This window comes from Dendrobates tinctorius, unplaced genomic scaffold (assembly GCF_039654945.1).
Source record: "Dendrobates tinctorius isolate UK_male_01 unplaced genomic scaffold, ASM3965494v1 ptg000065l, whole genome shotgun sequence".
Classification (NCBI taxonomy): Eukaryota; Metazoa; Chordata; class Amphibia; order Anura; family Dendrobatidae; genus Dendrobates; species Dendrobates tinctorius.
Genome location: NW_027361733.1, coordinates 27,799,749 through 27,815,874, shown reverse-complemented (window position 1 = coordinate 27,815,874; position 16,126 = coordinate 27,799,749). Strand labels below are relative to the sequence as shown.

At 43.2% G+C, this 16,126-nt stretch overlaps 1 protein-coding gene across 1 annotated transcript in view; it reads left to right on the top strand.

The window, feature by feature from the left end:
• Positions 1-699: 699 nt before the first annotated feature.
• The window catches only part of RGS19 (regulator of G protein signaling 19), a 96,354-nt gene continuing 80,927 nt past the window's right edge, over positions 700-16,126 (top strand). The window contains exon 1 of the mRNA XM_073580856.1: positions 700-721. The gene's annotated coding sequence lies outside the window, so the exon portion shown is untranslated. The remainder of the gene's footprint in view (positions 722-16,126) is intronic.

Genomic DNA, 16,126 nt, shown 5'->3' with positions numbered 1-16,126 from the left:
TATGTACAAGAACATAACTACTATAATACTGCCCCCTATGTACAAGAACATAACTACTATAATACTGCCCCTATGTACAAGAATATAACTACTATAATACTGCCCCTGTGTTTAAGAATATAACTACTTTAATACTGCCCCTACGTACAAGAATATAACTACTATAATACTGCCCCTACGTACAAGAATATAACTAGTATAATACTGTCCCCTATGAACAAGAATGTATTATGGAATTATTATGGAAAAAAATATAACTATGATAACAGGACAGTTTTCATGTGTAACTAGAATTGCTCTTTAATATCTCACTGATAATGCAGCCTGTCCAGTCTGTACAAGCCAGCGACATTATTGTGAAATTATATAGAATGTGGGGTACTGCCTCTATTGGGTTTGGTGCTGAATAACTTTTAGGCTTTTTTGCTGTTGCTGCAGAAATAACCATTTATGAATTTTGCAATAAGTGCAGGAACCAAAAAAAGCTGATTGGGCACATGGCTGGATGACTGGCTGAGGTGTCTGATCTATGAAACTAGAGAAACATAAAGCCAGAAGGAGGAAGTGGAATAAAAATTGGGTACCCTGCCCCCTGTGCTGCAATCATTAACCCTTGCCACTCATACAGCAAGCTGTGGGTTTTCAGCCGATACTGCCTAATCTTGTGTCTGCTCGGAAGCCATCATCCTCCAACATTGCCCATGCCCTGCAATCCGTTCAGGTAGGCACATCTTTGTCTTAACTCGCGTTGTAGGAATGCACTGAAATATGTTTGTTGGTGACTTAGGGGTCGGGCACTTTAGGCCTTCTATGTGGTCATTTGGGGACATACATGTACTTTAAATGAATTCAAGACACCATAAATATGAGGATAGTTAACTTCTATACCAGTCTGTAGACGTTTGTCGAATTAGCTGGTGTTCTGCAGTCTTGAGTATTAAGAGGCAAAAATCAAACCTACAAAACTGGTGGGTAACGGCAGGGAAGGTAGGAATCACTAAGTTATGGTTTTGTTCCTTTGCTGTCCGATTAAAGAGTAACTCTGGGCAAAAGTTAGACGGGTATTAGTGTGGCTTGTGATCCTACTATGAATAAGCCACTGTGATTGCTGCCTTTTTTCTCCATACCAGTGGCCTTCAAAGTGTGTGTGTCTGTCTAGCAGCTACAGCGAGCATAGCTTTGGGGGTGCAGAGATGGCAATTACACCTGATACTTGGTGTCTAAGGGGACCCAAAGCCCTACCAGCCAAATAACGAAACACCTGTATTGTAAACGGCAGTAGTTAGTTTGTAATGGGAGATGTTACAGATTTTGCATTGAGGCACCAGAGTCGTAATATTGGGCCAGTCTGTGAGGGAACAAGATTTCGCTCACCAGTGAGTGACCGTCTATGGCGGCTTATGCAAAAGGCGAGAAAAGTTTGTCACTGCAACTACTGAAATGACAAAGCTCTAACTTATCTTGATCTCTGCTCTTGTGTAGATAACAAGGCTAACCATATCGAGGTGCTCGTTCGTTGGACAAAAGAACCCCCAACATATGTATTCCAGGTTCCAAGTGTAATTTTGAGATGAGTGATAAATTGCATTTTTGATTAATTCCAGATTTCCTCTTACACTATCAATTTCCCAATCTAATAATCTACCTTTGCGTGTTCCCTCAAAAGCCATGAAAGTAAAGCAACTGTGTGGACCCTTTGTTCTTTCATTTGTTTAACTAGATACTAAAAAATTTCCATAATGAGCTACCATGTTCCTAGTGCAGGCCGTGTGTGCAACCTTTACATCAGTGACAATACAGTTATGGCTTTGTGATCAAAGAAAACCACAAAAGTATCCAAAGTGTCCACAAGGCACCTGGCTGAAACACTGTATCAGATTTCCATACGCAAATGACTATTTTGACATGCAAATCTCTGGCTTAAAGGGGGTTTTCACTTAAAAATGTAGATCCCAAATATATGAAATGCAGCAGGTGCTAATGCCTTCTACATGAGCTGAGCTCAGTGATTGTCTGCAGCAGTGATGGGAGCTGTTGATGTCATGCCACTAATGCAGCCAAAACACTAAGATGGACGGGGACCTAGAGCTGCAGCTAGAACTGGGGAGGGCAGGTACCTGCTTTTCTTGTTAAGTTAAAGCGGACAACACCTTTAATTAAGATTACATTAGTGGAGACCCCCTGCTCATTCCCAGAATGACAGAAATGTGTTGCTCAGTCTGAACCTCTTCAGTATTGGCACTGAACATCGACAATGATGTATATCGGGTGGTACATAACCGACGCAGCGGCGACTTTGTGTCCCATGATTCCGATCTGTGCGTCCCCCAGTGAGATCTGGCGCACCAACATTTGGGACCTCTTTTATATTTGGTGCTCTAGAGAGAAAAAGGAATGGTGCACGTGGTAATACACAAACTACAAAAGTGGTAGTTGCACTTGTGGGAGGTCACTTTGACTCATTTTATTAGTGTTCCAAAAAGGAAAACACGGGCCCACCAAATATTTAAGAAATTGAAAGCTTACCCGATGTTTATGGCATACAATGTCAATGTGTCTCAAAAGGGAATACCCCTTAAAGTTTTATTGGACCATCCTTGGGGATGGTCCAATCCAGCAATGTAGTCCTTAGATGGGAAAAAAAAGTGTGCCCTTGATGTAGATGCTAGAAAATGTTGGGACCACAGGCAATGTAATGTCTCAGGGTCTTTGCATGGCTTTATGTTCCCTTTATTCTGGAACTCAGTAGAAGGTCCTAGCTCACAAACCAATAATGACACGTCAGAAAATAACTAAAAAGTATTCTCCTTTCAATTAAAAGGCTCCATGCATAGTTTTTGCAGACAGCATGCCAAGGGCAATGTAAAGCGTGCCACTTACAGCACTGGTATTCTGTCAAGGGAAAGAGGCCAGGATCAGTGGAGATGGTCGTGGTGAACCTTCTCTGCTCTACGTCATAGTAACTAGTCAGATGATCACTTCTGTCTTACACCTGTATGACAACAGCTAGTTGTTGACCATTATCCATGGCGTTAGCAAAATGTGCAAATCCCAGCCGGGATAGCAGATAAGCGACCACCCCAAATCCTGAATACTTAATTAAAATACAGATGAAACTTTGAACATGGGTCCGTTATTTAGCACAACACATCCAGGAAGGAAAAAGAGGAAATGCGGAGATGTAATCTGACCACTGCAGAGATAAAGATCTGCTCTTCTTTTTTTAATAACTTGTTACAGTTTGTAGAACAGAGAAACAGCCTGGGAAGTGCTTAACACAGATCATAATCAGTATATTGCTAGATGGCACTACTAAAACATTTACAAACAACTTAAAAGGAAACTCCAAGTAGAAACATAATAGCATTAAAGGATTACTCCCAAAAAAATCAAGCTACTGCCTATCCATTGGATGTAGGATAACGTGCTGATCGCTGAGGGATCCATCCCCTAGGCCCACAATGATCCTGAGATCCTACTCTGGAATCCAAAGAATGGAGCTCATGCGACCCATCCTGAATAGAGTGGAGGTGCGCATGCTTGACCTCCGCTCCATTCCTTGGCCAAAGGACTGTCGAATACAGCCTTCAGCTACTTACAGCAGTGCCATAGCAATCACTAGAGCTGCAGAGCCCTGATCTTGGGATTCCTGGGGGTCTCAGTGGTCGGACTATCATCAGTTAGTTAACCTTTATAACTTCTTTTTGGGGAATAACCATATAAATATACCATAAACATTCCCAAAGTAAATATTTTACACTATTTTTTACTTTTATTTTTTTTTTTTACTCATCTCTTTTTTGTTGCCCTCTATTGATTGAGCGTATTGGGATGAAGAGTGACATCTATTCTATGTACAAGAATACAGCTAATATAATACTATTACCATGTACAATGATATAGCTACTATTATACTTCCTTCTATCCAGAATATACACACGTGGTCAAAATTATTGGTACCCCTCGTTTAATGACAGAATATCCAGGGCTATTTCATGAGTTTTATTTTTTTTTTAATTCTGTGGAAGCATGGTTGAAAAGCAATGTCTGACTTTCATTTGTTCATTTTCATAGATTTTTGATTTATTATTACTTTTGTCAGATTCAAGTTATTTCTGTGACCATTGTGGGTTTTTCTGTCATTAAATGAGGGGTGCCAACAATTTTGACAATGTGTGTAACTAATATTATACCACCCCATGTACAAGAATATAACTACTATAATACTGCCCTCCTATGTACACGAATATAACTACTATAATACTACCCCTATGTATAAGAATATAACTACTATAATACTGCCCCCTATGTCCAAGAATATAACTACTATAATACTGTCCCTATGCATAAGAATATAACTATTATAATACTCCACCCTATGTACAAGAATATAACTACTATAATACTGCCCCTATGTACAAGAATATAACTACTATAATACTGCCCCTATGTACAAGAATATAACTACTATAATACTGCCCCCTATGTACAAGAATATAACTACTATAATACTGTCCCTATGTATAAGAATATAACTATTATAATACTCTACCCTATGTACAAGAATATAACTACTATAATACTGCCCCTATGTACAAGAATATAACTACTATAATACTGCCCCTATGTACAAGAATATAGCTACTATAATACTGCCTCCTATGTACAAGAAAATAACTAGTATAATACTACTATGTGCAAGAATATAACTATTATAATACTGCCCACTATGTACAAGAATATAACTACTATAATACTGCCCCTATGTACAAGAATATAACTACTATAATACTGCCCCTATGTACAAGAATATAACTACTATAATACTGCCCCCTATGTACAAGAATATAACTACTATAATACTGCCCCTATGTACAAGAATATAACTACTATAATACTGCCCCCTATGTACAAGAATATAACTACTATAATACTGCCCCCTATGTACAGGAATATAACTACTATAATACTGCCCCCTATGAACAAGAATATAACTACTATAACACTACCCCCTATGTATAAGAATATAACTACTATAATACTGCCCCTATGTACAAGAATATAACTAGTATAATACTGTCCCCTATGAACAAGAATATAACTACTATAACACTGCCCCCTATGTACAAGAATATAACTACTATAATACTGCCCCCTATGTACAAGACTATAACTACTATAATACTGCCCCTATGTACAAGAATATAACTACTATAATACTGCTCCCTATGTACAAGAAAATATCTAATGCAGCATTGTGTAGGGAGTGACCTGTCCTTCATATGGAGAGGGCAAGGAGAAGCCACTGGGAATCTTCTGTTCTGCCAAGTGTCTCGGTCCTTGAGGACTATTAATCCATGTCTTTCTCTGAAACACTGCAGTGTTTCAGAGTTAGGCTGGGGTCAGACTTGCGAGTACAATGCGAGAAACTTGCACAAGTCTCTCGCATCAATACCCGGCACCGCCGCCAGCCAATGGCGGATCTTAATAGGGGCGGATGGGGCGGTCGCCCCGGGCCCAAGGTTTTTTGGGGGCCCAGGGGCAGGGGCGGGCTGGGCCGGGTGGCAGAGAGGCAAATGCCCCCCGGACCGCTCCCCCAGCACCTGTACAGGGCCGGCCGTGCCCTGTGCTGTGACGCCGCCAGCAGCAGACAGCCGCCCGCGTCACATTCTATGAGGGGCCGGGAGCTGTGCACGGCCGTCACCTTGACGGCTGCTCAGCTCCGGCTCCCTCCGGCTGTACTTCCGGGTCAGATGTCGGGCGTGCGCGATGACGTCATCGTGCACGCGCCGACATGTCCCGGAGGATGCTGAAAGCAGATGCGCTGCTGGGGAGCGAGCCGGCTGTGAGGTAAGTATGGGGAACTTTTTTTATTTATAAAATGAATTAAATGGGGGAGGGGGTGAGTGGGGGCTGTACACAATGAAGGGGGGGTGACTGGGGCCTGTATATGATGAAGGGGGGGTGACTGGGGCCTGTATATGATGAAGGGGGGGTGACTGGGGCCTGTATATGATGAAGCAGTTAATCCTGAATGCTATCTATGTGTTTTCAACTCTGCAAGCTTATATCTGGTAACCAGCTTTTCCAATCTCTGCTCTGAATCCACTCCTGTGTCTCCATTCAATGTCAGCAAGCAGTTAATCCTGAATGCTATCTATGTGTTTTCAACTCTGCAAGCTTATATCTGGTATATAGTTATTTCAACTTACTCTGCTTGTCCCCTTATGTTGTGAGGTCAAGAAACTTTTCAAAGTGCTTTATGATCCCTGTAGTGCTGGACATGTGTTTATTTGACCACAACATTTTATTGGGTCCTGGTGTCTCAATTTAGTGTGATTGATTAACGAGAAGAGAGAGCCAAAAAAAAAAAAAAAAAACTTAGCCTTAACCTCCTATATATTCAGACCTAGCTAGGGGGAGCATTTATGCAGGGGTGGCATTTATGCACATGTAATCGAAGTACTATTGGCAGTTATAACATGGCAGTTAGACAGGTAAGACATTTATATACATCTACTCTCTGTACATTTGGAGTACAACAAATATATACCATATGCATTTGTGTAATTTATATCCTGGCCGCTGCATTCACACACATCCACCGCCCTGGCATTAACTCTCCACACTCCATCCATATTGGCCCCTCGCTCCTTTCCTCTCCTATGTATAGCACTCATGCTCTTTTCACATTGTTAAATTGCACAGATCCAGCCAGTCCCACCATTCAACACCAGAGACGCTCTCACAAATCACTTAACCATCTGCTCACTCTTTCTATCCTCCTTCTCCTAGTTGCAGGAGACATTGCTCCCAACCCTGGTCCCCCATGTTATAGAAAGTCAAACCCCCCCACTGCTACACTCAGAAACCCCTCTAATCTTATTAATATTCCCTGCATGCCATCTGTCTCTCTTAATTGTGCACTTTGGAATTCTCGCTCAGTGTGTAACAAACTCTCCTTCATTCATGACTTCTTCCTTTCTAATTCTCTTAACCTTCTGGCTCTTACTGAAACCTGGATCCAGCAGTCAGATACTACCGCTGCTGCTGCTCTTTCATACGGGGGGCTACACTTCTCTCATACCCCAAGATCAGACAATAGAGCTGGTGGAGGCGTTGGTCTGCTCCTATCACCAAAATGTACCTTTCAGGTTATCCCTCAAGTACCCTCACTTGTCTTCCCTTCTTTTGAGGTCCATGCCGTCAGACTCTACACCCCCTTCTCCATGCGAGTGGCGGTGGTATATCGTCCTCCCGGCCCCTCCCATCAGTTCCTGGATCATTTTGCCACTTGGCTTCCACATTTTCTCTCCTGTGACATCCCTACCCTCCTCATGGGAGATTTCAACATCCCCATTGCTCTTCCCCTCTCCCCATCTGCTACTCACCTTTTATCTCTAACCTCCTCATTTGGCCTTTTGCAGCTTACTAATTCTCCAACGCATGAAGACGGAAACTCCCTCGACTTGGTCTTCTCTCGGCTTTGTGCAGTGGATGATTTTGCAAACTCCCCTCTCCCGCTCTCTGACCACAATCTTCTTTCATTCTCTATAAAGAACTGCCAGGCTGTTCAGGTCACCCCCACTGTCCAGACTTATAGAAACACACAGGCCATTAACACCCAGAAACTTCTGAAGAACTTGCAGTCTTCATTGGCCCCTATCTCCTCCCTCTCATGTCCTGATTCTGCATTGAAGCATTACAATGAAACACTTCAAACTGCCCTGGATGAATTTGCACCCCCTATAAATAGAACACCACAACGCAGACGGCGACAACCCTGGCACACGGTGCAAACACGTTTCCTGCAGCGGTGCTCCAGCTGCGCCGAACATCTGTGGAGAAAATCCAATCTACACGAAGATTTCATCCATTTTAAGTTTATGCTTAGAACATACAACACTGCCCTTCACCTCTCCAAACAAACCTATTTCAACACCCTCATCATCTCACTGTCCAATAACCCGAAACGTCTCTTTGACACTTTTCATTCTCTACTCAATCCAAGAGTACAGGCCCCAACCACTGAGCTCCGAGCTGACGATCTGGCCAATTACTTCAAAGAAAAAATTGACCAGATCCGACAGGAAATTATCTCCAAATCCCCTCATACCATGCACTGTCCTCCCTCCCCCACTGCATCTAACTCACTCTCTGATTTTGAACCAGTCACAGAAGAAGAAGTAAGCAGGCTCCTTGCATCTTCTCGCCCAACTACTTGCACCAGTGACCCATTTCCGTCACATCTCCTCCAGTCCCTTTCCCCTGCTGTCACCCCTCACCTAACTAAAATATTTAACCTCTCTCTCTCTTCTGGTATTTTTCCCTCCTCATTTAAGCATGCCATCATACATCCACTACTTAAAAAACCATCCCTCGACCAAAATTGTGCCGCTAACTATAGACCTGTCTCTAATCTTCCCTTCATCTCTAAACTCCTGGAACGCCTGGTCCACTCCCGTCTTATCCACTATCTCTCAGAAAACTCTGTTCTCGACCCTCTCCAATCCGGTTTCCGCTCTTTACACTCCACTGAAACTGCCCTCACTAAAGTCTCTAATGATCTGCTAACAGCTAAATCAAATGGTCATTACTCCATGCTAATTCTCTTGGATCTCTCTGCAGCATTCGACACTGTGGATCATCAGCTCCTCCTCACTATGCTCCATTCCATTGGCCTCAAGGACACCGTTCTCTCCTGGTTCTCCTCCTATCTCTCCGACCGCTCCTTTACTGTTTCTTTTGCCGGTTCCTCCTCCTCTCACCTTCCCCTTACTGTTGGGGTTCCTCAAGGATCGGTTCTAGGCCCCCTCCTCTTCTCCTTGTATACTGCCCCTATTGGTCAAACAATCAGTAGATTTGGTTTCCAGTACCATCTCTATGCTGATGACACCCAATTATACGCTTCTTCTCCTGACATCACGTCAGCCTTTCTAGAAAACACTGGCGATTGTCTAAACGCTGTGTCTAATATCATGTCCTCACTATATCTGAAACTGAACCTGTCAAAGACTGAACTCCTTGTGTTTCCTCCCGCTACTAATGTACCTACACCCGACATTGCCATTTCCGTCTGTGGTTCCACTATTACTCCCCAGCAACATGCCCGCTGTCTTGGGGTCATACTTGATTCCGAGCTTTCCTTTGCCCCCCACATTCGATCACTGGCTCGCTCTTGTCATCTGCACCTCAAAAACATTTCTAGAATTCGACCTTTTCTTACTTTTGACTCTGCAAAAACTCTTACTGTTTCTCTTATTCATTCTCGTCTCGACTATTGTAACTCTCTTCTAATCGGTCTCCCTCTTACCAAACTCTCCCCTCTCCAATCTGTCTTGAATGCTGCAGCCAGGATCATATTCCTCACCAATCGTTACACCGATGCCTCTACCTTGTGCCAGTCATTACACTGGCTACCCATCCACTCCAGAATTCAGTATAAACTTATTACCCTCACCCACAAAGCCCTCCATGGCTCAGCACCACCCTACATCTCCTCCCTTGTTTCAGTATACCACCCTACCCGCGCCCTCCGTTCTGCTGATGACCTGAGGTTAGTATCCTCAATAGTCAGAACCTCCCACTCCCGTCTCCAAGACTTTACACGTGCCGCGCCAATTCTTTGGAATGCACTTCCCAGGTCAATACGATTAGTCCCCAATCCCCACAATTTTAAGCGTGTCCTGAAAACGCATTTATTCAGACTGGCCTATCGCCTCAACACATTAACCTAACCTATCCCTGTGTGGCAGAGCCAAAAATTTTACCATAACCAGGTTCCCAGCATCATGTTCCCACATGCTTTATGCATCCATTAGCCCTCTGTGTCTGTACTGTTACACACTTAACATTATGGCTGGTCCATACAATCAGGGCAACTGTTACCACCCACCTTTCGTGTCTACCTCTTTCCTCATAGACTGTAAGCTTGCGAGCAGGGCCCTCACTCCTCTTGGTATTTGTTATAATCTACTGTATGTGATTATTGTTATGCTGTAATGTCTATTGTCTGTACAAATCCCCTCTGAAATGTAAAGTGCTGCGGAATATGTCGGCGCTATAAAAATAAAAATTATTATTATTAAGGGGGGGTGACTGGGGGCTGTATATGATGAAGGGGGGTGACGGGGCTGTATATGATGACGGGGGGGTGACTGGGGGCTGTATATGATGACGGGGGGGTGACTGGGGGCTGTATATGATGACGGGGGGTGACTGGGGGCTGTATATGATGACGGGGGGTGACTGGGGCCTGTATATGATGAAGGGGGGTGACTGGGGGCTGTATATGATGACGGGGGGGTGACTGGGGGCTGTATATGATGACGGGGGGGTGACTGGGGGCTGTATATGATGACGGGGGTGACTGGGGGCTGTATATGATGAAGGGGGGTGACTGGGGTTGTACAGGATGAAGGGGGTGAGTGGGAGCTTCACAGGATGAAGGGGGGATGAGTGGGGGCTTCACATGATGAAGGGGGGTGAGTGGGGCTGCATATGATGAAGGGGGGGGTGAGTGGGGCTGCACATGATGAAGTGGGGGATAAGTGGGGCTGCACATGATGAAGTGGGGGATAAGGGGGACTGCACATGATGAATTAAGGGGTAAGTGGGACTGCACATGATGAATTAAGGGGTAAGTGGGACTGCACATGATGAATTAAGGGGTAAGTGGGACTGCACATGATGAATTAAGGGGTAAGTGGGACTGCACATGATGAATTGGGGGTAAGGGGAACTGCACATGATGAATTAAGGGGTAAGTGGGACTGAACATGATGAATTGGGGGTAAGGGGGACTGCACATGATGAATTGGGGGTAAGGGGGACTGCACATGATGAATTGGGGGTAAGGGGCACTGCACATGAAATGGGGGTAAGGGGGACTGCACATGATGTGGGGGTAAAATTAACTGCACATGATGATGGGGGAGTGGGGCTGCACATGAAGTTGGGGGGGAAGGGGACTGCACATGATGAAATGGAAGGGGGGTCAAGGGGCTGCAAATGATGAAGCGGCACTGCAGATGAAGTGAGTGGGTGATAGGGGACTGCAATGGATGAAGTAAGGGGACTTCAAATTAAAGTGGGGATATTAAAGTGGATCCCCTATGGCCAGGATCACGTTGGGCGATTTTGTGCGTATTGGCCGTAGGCCTACAGCTTATGTGCAACGTCTTTTTAGGCCATGTCCACACGTGGTGGAATGGTGGCGGGTTTTCCGTATGGACCCGCAGCAAACCAAGTGCTGCGGTCCGTACGGCTGTCAATTCCCGCACGGGGACCGCAGCGCTCAGGTGGGAAGGGGGGTACAGGGGCCCAGGTTTTATGAACAGCCCCGGGCCCATAGTCCACTTAATCCGCCACTGCCGCCAGCACTCGGACTGGAGTGTGCGGCTGCATGTATTTCTATGCAGCCACAAACTCCGGTTCAAGTGCCGGCAGCAGTGCCGGGTATTGATGCGAGAGACTTGCGTGAGTTTCTCGCATTGTACTCGCAGGTCTGACCCCGGCCTTAAACATATGTTGCTGCAGTCATACACCCAGCATTTCATACATGCTGCCCTTGGATCAGGCATCTATCAACTCTCAGGATCCATTTAATACTTTTTTCTGTGCACAATGCTATCACTACCACAAAGGTTATGTTCACACGTAGCAGATTTGCTGCAAACAAATTCCTCAACAAATCCATATACATCTTCATACAAATTTACAGCAGAAAATCATCCAGCACTGCCATGGCTTCCTTGTGGTAACCAAACAACAAGACATGACTATTACACAACATAAATTGACAAGCAGTGAATTTCTCCATACTGTCCCAGGAGCCGTTTTTCAATACGACAACCCTAGACCACATGATACTTGTGCTCCTGTGAGAAGTCAAGACCTATACATGCAAACATGGTTTACAGCTTCTCTGGACTTGTCTCCCATCATGTGCGATGTGATTGGTCGGCAACTGCACAAGGAGCTGCCAGCAGCGGATCTTGGTGAGTTCCCAGAGTGCATTCAGAGCTGCACGACATTCCCCACACAACCATTAATAACCTCACTTATGTCCCAGGATTTCTCTTCGTGGCTCATACTCCATACTGAAAAAATTTAAATGCTTTGAAAACTTTTTCTTTCCATTTTTTTATCATTTACATATCATTAACATATCTATTCATCCTGTGATTTCCATAATTCCATGACTTTTCCTTCTTGAAGTTCCAGTTTCAATGTTGAGGAGTGTAGATATATATGTGGTAGTTTTTAATAAATCACATTAATAGCTTGGCCTATGATTAATAATGACAGTCCTGCTAATTCATACTAGAATGTCACAATTCAAGTAAGTACTTAATTTTTATAATGTACAGTCTGGCCAAAAGTTTCAAAACTGACCTAAATTTTGGTTTTCACGATGTTTTCAGACCCCTTAGGGTATGTTCACACTAGGCGTTTTTGCTGCATTTTCTTATGTTTTTTTAATGCAAATTTTTAGCTGCGTTTTACAGTACCAGCAAAGTCTACCAGAACTCTCAGGCAAACAGCTTGGGGTTTTTTTTATCCTCAATATTTTGTGATTTGCTTGGTTTTTACAGAATAGAGCATGTCACTTCTTTCATCATTTTTTTGAAAGTAATGGGTGGTGAAAAACGCAGGTATCAGGTTTTGCTGCCTTTCTTGTGCCAAAACCTTAATGAAGTTCAATATGATTTTTTTGTCACTAAACTGTATCAGCATGCACAAGAGACAAATGTAGCATGACAAAAAATGCAGCAGAAAACGCAAGCAAAACCTGAAAACTGCCACATGTGAACATATCCTTAGGCTGGAGTCAGACACAACGTATAAAAATACGGACCATATTTTACGGTCGTAATACGCAGAAATGTTCCCTGAACAGTGATCCATATGTCATCTGTTGGCAAGGCGTGGCTGCGATTTTTGCGCATGTAGGCATCCGTAAACATATATATATATATATATATATACACATGTCATTAAGACACATATATACAGTATATATAGATAGATAGTTATATTTCATAGAGTTCTACATAGCTGAATAGCCGCTAATTCAATTGACGGCTCCTGTGAAATCATTCCAAATCCCAACATAAAATGACACATGGTTTACATACAGTAAACCATTTAATTTAATTTAACTTTTTATATGTCTTTGACTAATAATTAGCTTAGGGATTGTGTGTAAAATTTAGGACATGTAGGTATTAAATAAAGGGGTTAGTTCGTGGAAAAAATTGTGTGGGCTCCCACGGTGAATTCGCAACCAGAGAGGGAAAGCCAGTGAGTGAGGGCAGATTTTAATAGCCTTGAGAGGGACCATTGTTTTTGCCCCCCCCCCCCCCCCCCGGCTACAAAAATCTGCCCCCAGACACCCCAGAAAAGGCGCTTCTATAAGATGTGCCATTTCTGGCACTTAGCCTCTCTATTCCCATTGACCTGTAGTGGTGGCTAATGGGTTAATAAGAATGGTTAATGTCATCTTGCTATTGGAAGGTGACATTAAGCCAGATTAATAATGGAGAGGTGTCAATAAGACACCTCTCCATTATTAACCCTAGACTAGTAAAGGGTTAAAAAACACACAGACATTAATTAAAAATTCTTTTATGGAAATAAAGACACAAAGTTTTTGACCAAATTTATTCCTCTGCTAATCCATAAAAAAACCATGGTCCTGTAAAAGCATTAAAACAAAAAAGCAACAATATACTTACCTCCCCGCTGGTCAGTCAGGTCCCCCGCTGCAATCTATCAGAAGGGGTTAACTGGTTTACAATGGGACTGGTGCTAATGCGACCAGCCCGCTGTAAACCACTGCCAGAATAACTTAGTTCATCACTGCGCAGCCTCCCCGGCTGGCCAGAGATGAACTAATGAGCGTGGGAAAGTTTCTGATTTTTTTCCCATGCTCATCAGTTCACCTCTGATCAGCCAGGGAGTCCCTGGCTGACCTGAGGTGAACTGATGAGCGTGGGAAAAAAATTAGTCAAACACATATAAAAAAATAAATGAAATGAAATGGTTTAATGTATGCAAACCATGCGTCATTTCATGTCTGGTTTTAGAATGATTTCAAAGAAGCCAGCAATTGAATTAGCGGCTATTCTGCTATGTTGAACTCTATGAAATATAAATATATATATATGTGTCTCAATGACATGTGTGTGTGTATATATATATATATATATATATATATGTATATATGTATTCTATGTGTATATATCTATTCTTTCGTTTCTTTGTTAAACATGTCAGTGTGATTTTACTGTATCGCAAAATGAATTGCCAGCTTTTGGTAAAGGACACCGGTGCGTATTTCTCGCAAGTCACATGTCTGGTCCATGTGTAATCTGTATTTTTCTCGCCTCCATAGACTTGCATTGGCGTATTTTGCCCGTAATACGCTGACAATCGCAGCATGCTGCGATTGTCTCGGCCCGTAAAATACGGCCAAGAAATATATACGGCTGATGGGAGCTGCCCCAAAGAGAAACATTGGTCCATGTGCAATGCGTTGTTTTTACGCCTCTCACTCGTCCGTATTTCTCTCTAGTGTGACGCCGGCCTTTGTCGGATGTTTCTATAATTACTGAAGTACAATTATCAGCATAACTTATCTAATAAGTTTTTACATTTTTATTGACAAATACATCAAGTTTATGGAAAGATTCAATATTTACAATGACAATTTTTGTCTAATCAGTGCTTGGAGTCTTCCCCAATGTCTGTGTTTTCCTTTGTCCACCCACTGTTTTATTTATCAGTATTTATTATGCTTTGTTATACTGATTGAGGATTAATCACAAATTCTCAATGGTATTGAAATCTGGGGTGTTTCCTTGCTATGAAGACAAATTTAACTTACTCACAGAGCCACTTACCGTATTATAAGATCCATTTTTACGGAGTTCACCGCAAAGAAGAGTGTGGAAAGTGCGGGGCTACAGGCTTTCACAAAATGATGATGGAGAACCCACACCGGTGAACACCTCACCGTATTAGCCTGGGGCCCGCAGCCATCGCCTGACTCCTGCATTCGCCGCTGCCAGAGGCTTCCAGCAGCAGCGACCTTGCAACCCCGCTCCACTGCAGCTGGTAAGCTCCATCACAGCTACAATTCGGATAAGAAGACGCTCCCCATTTTCCCCAAAAAAAATTTTGGGGGGAGTGCGTCTTATAATCCAAAAAATGCGGTAGTTTTCACTTTTGACTTGTCTGATAGACTTCATCGTACTAGTAAAAGCATTGTTCATCACATAAGTGCTCCTGGATAGTTGAGCGAAGTTTCTCTTGGAAGATGTATAAATCCCACTCTTTAGTCATAACAGTGTTCTTAGTAAAAATTGTGAATAAGCCCTCTCCATGGATGAAAAGCCCCTGCAGATGAATGGTCTCAGGATGTTTACTGTTCGCTTTACACAGGAGTCATGGTAGCGCTCACCTTTTCTTGTCCAGACAATTATTCTTCCTTATGTCCCAAATAGTCTCAGGGGAGCTTCAGAGAAAATAGACATCTGCAGTCAAATTCCTGTACTTCCTACAGAAAGTCTGCCCTTGATGGTTTTTCTTGGAGAAAAGGGGCTTCTTTGCTGCCCTTATTGGCACCAGGCAGTCTCCAAAGGGTTTAATTTCACTGTGCATGCAGATGCACTGATTCCTGCCAGCTGCCATTCAAGAGCAAGCTCTGCACTAGTGTTGAACTTTAGCTGAATCATTTAGGAGATGTTCCTGGCACTTGCTGGAATTTCTTGGGTGATCTGAATCCTTCTTTACAGCAATGGAATCTCTCACTTTGAAATTCCTGATGATCTGACAAATGGTTGCCATAGAGGCAATCTTACAAGTAGCAATGTCCTTGCCTGTAAAGTAATTTAGAAGTAAAGCAGTGATAGCTACATGTGTTTTCATGAAGGTAATTTTGTTTAACAGAAGACAACAATGATTTAAAGCTCCATCCCCCTAATCAAGCAACAAGACTGCTCTCATAATTCAGTCATCATGCCAGAGCGATATCAGTTGCCTTGTCCTTGTTAACGCTTTCTCCTGAGCTAAGATAGCTGAAAAGATTATAGCCAGTCATTTTGTGGCAGGCCTGAAATTC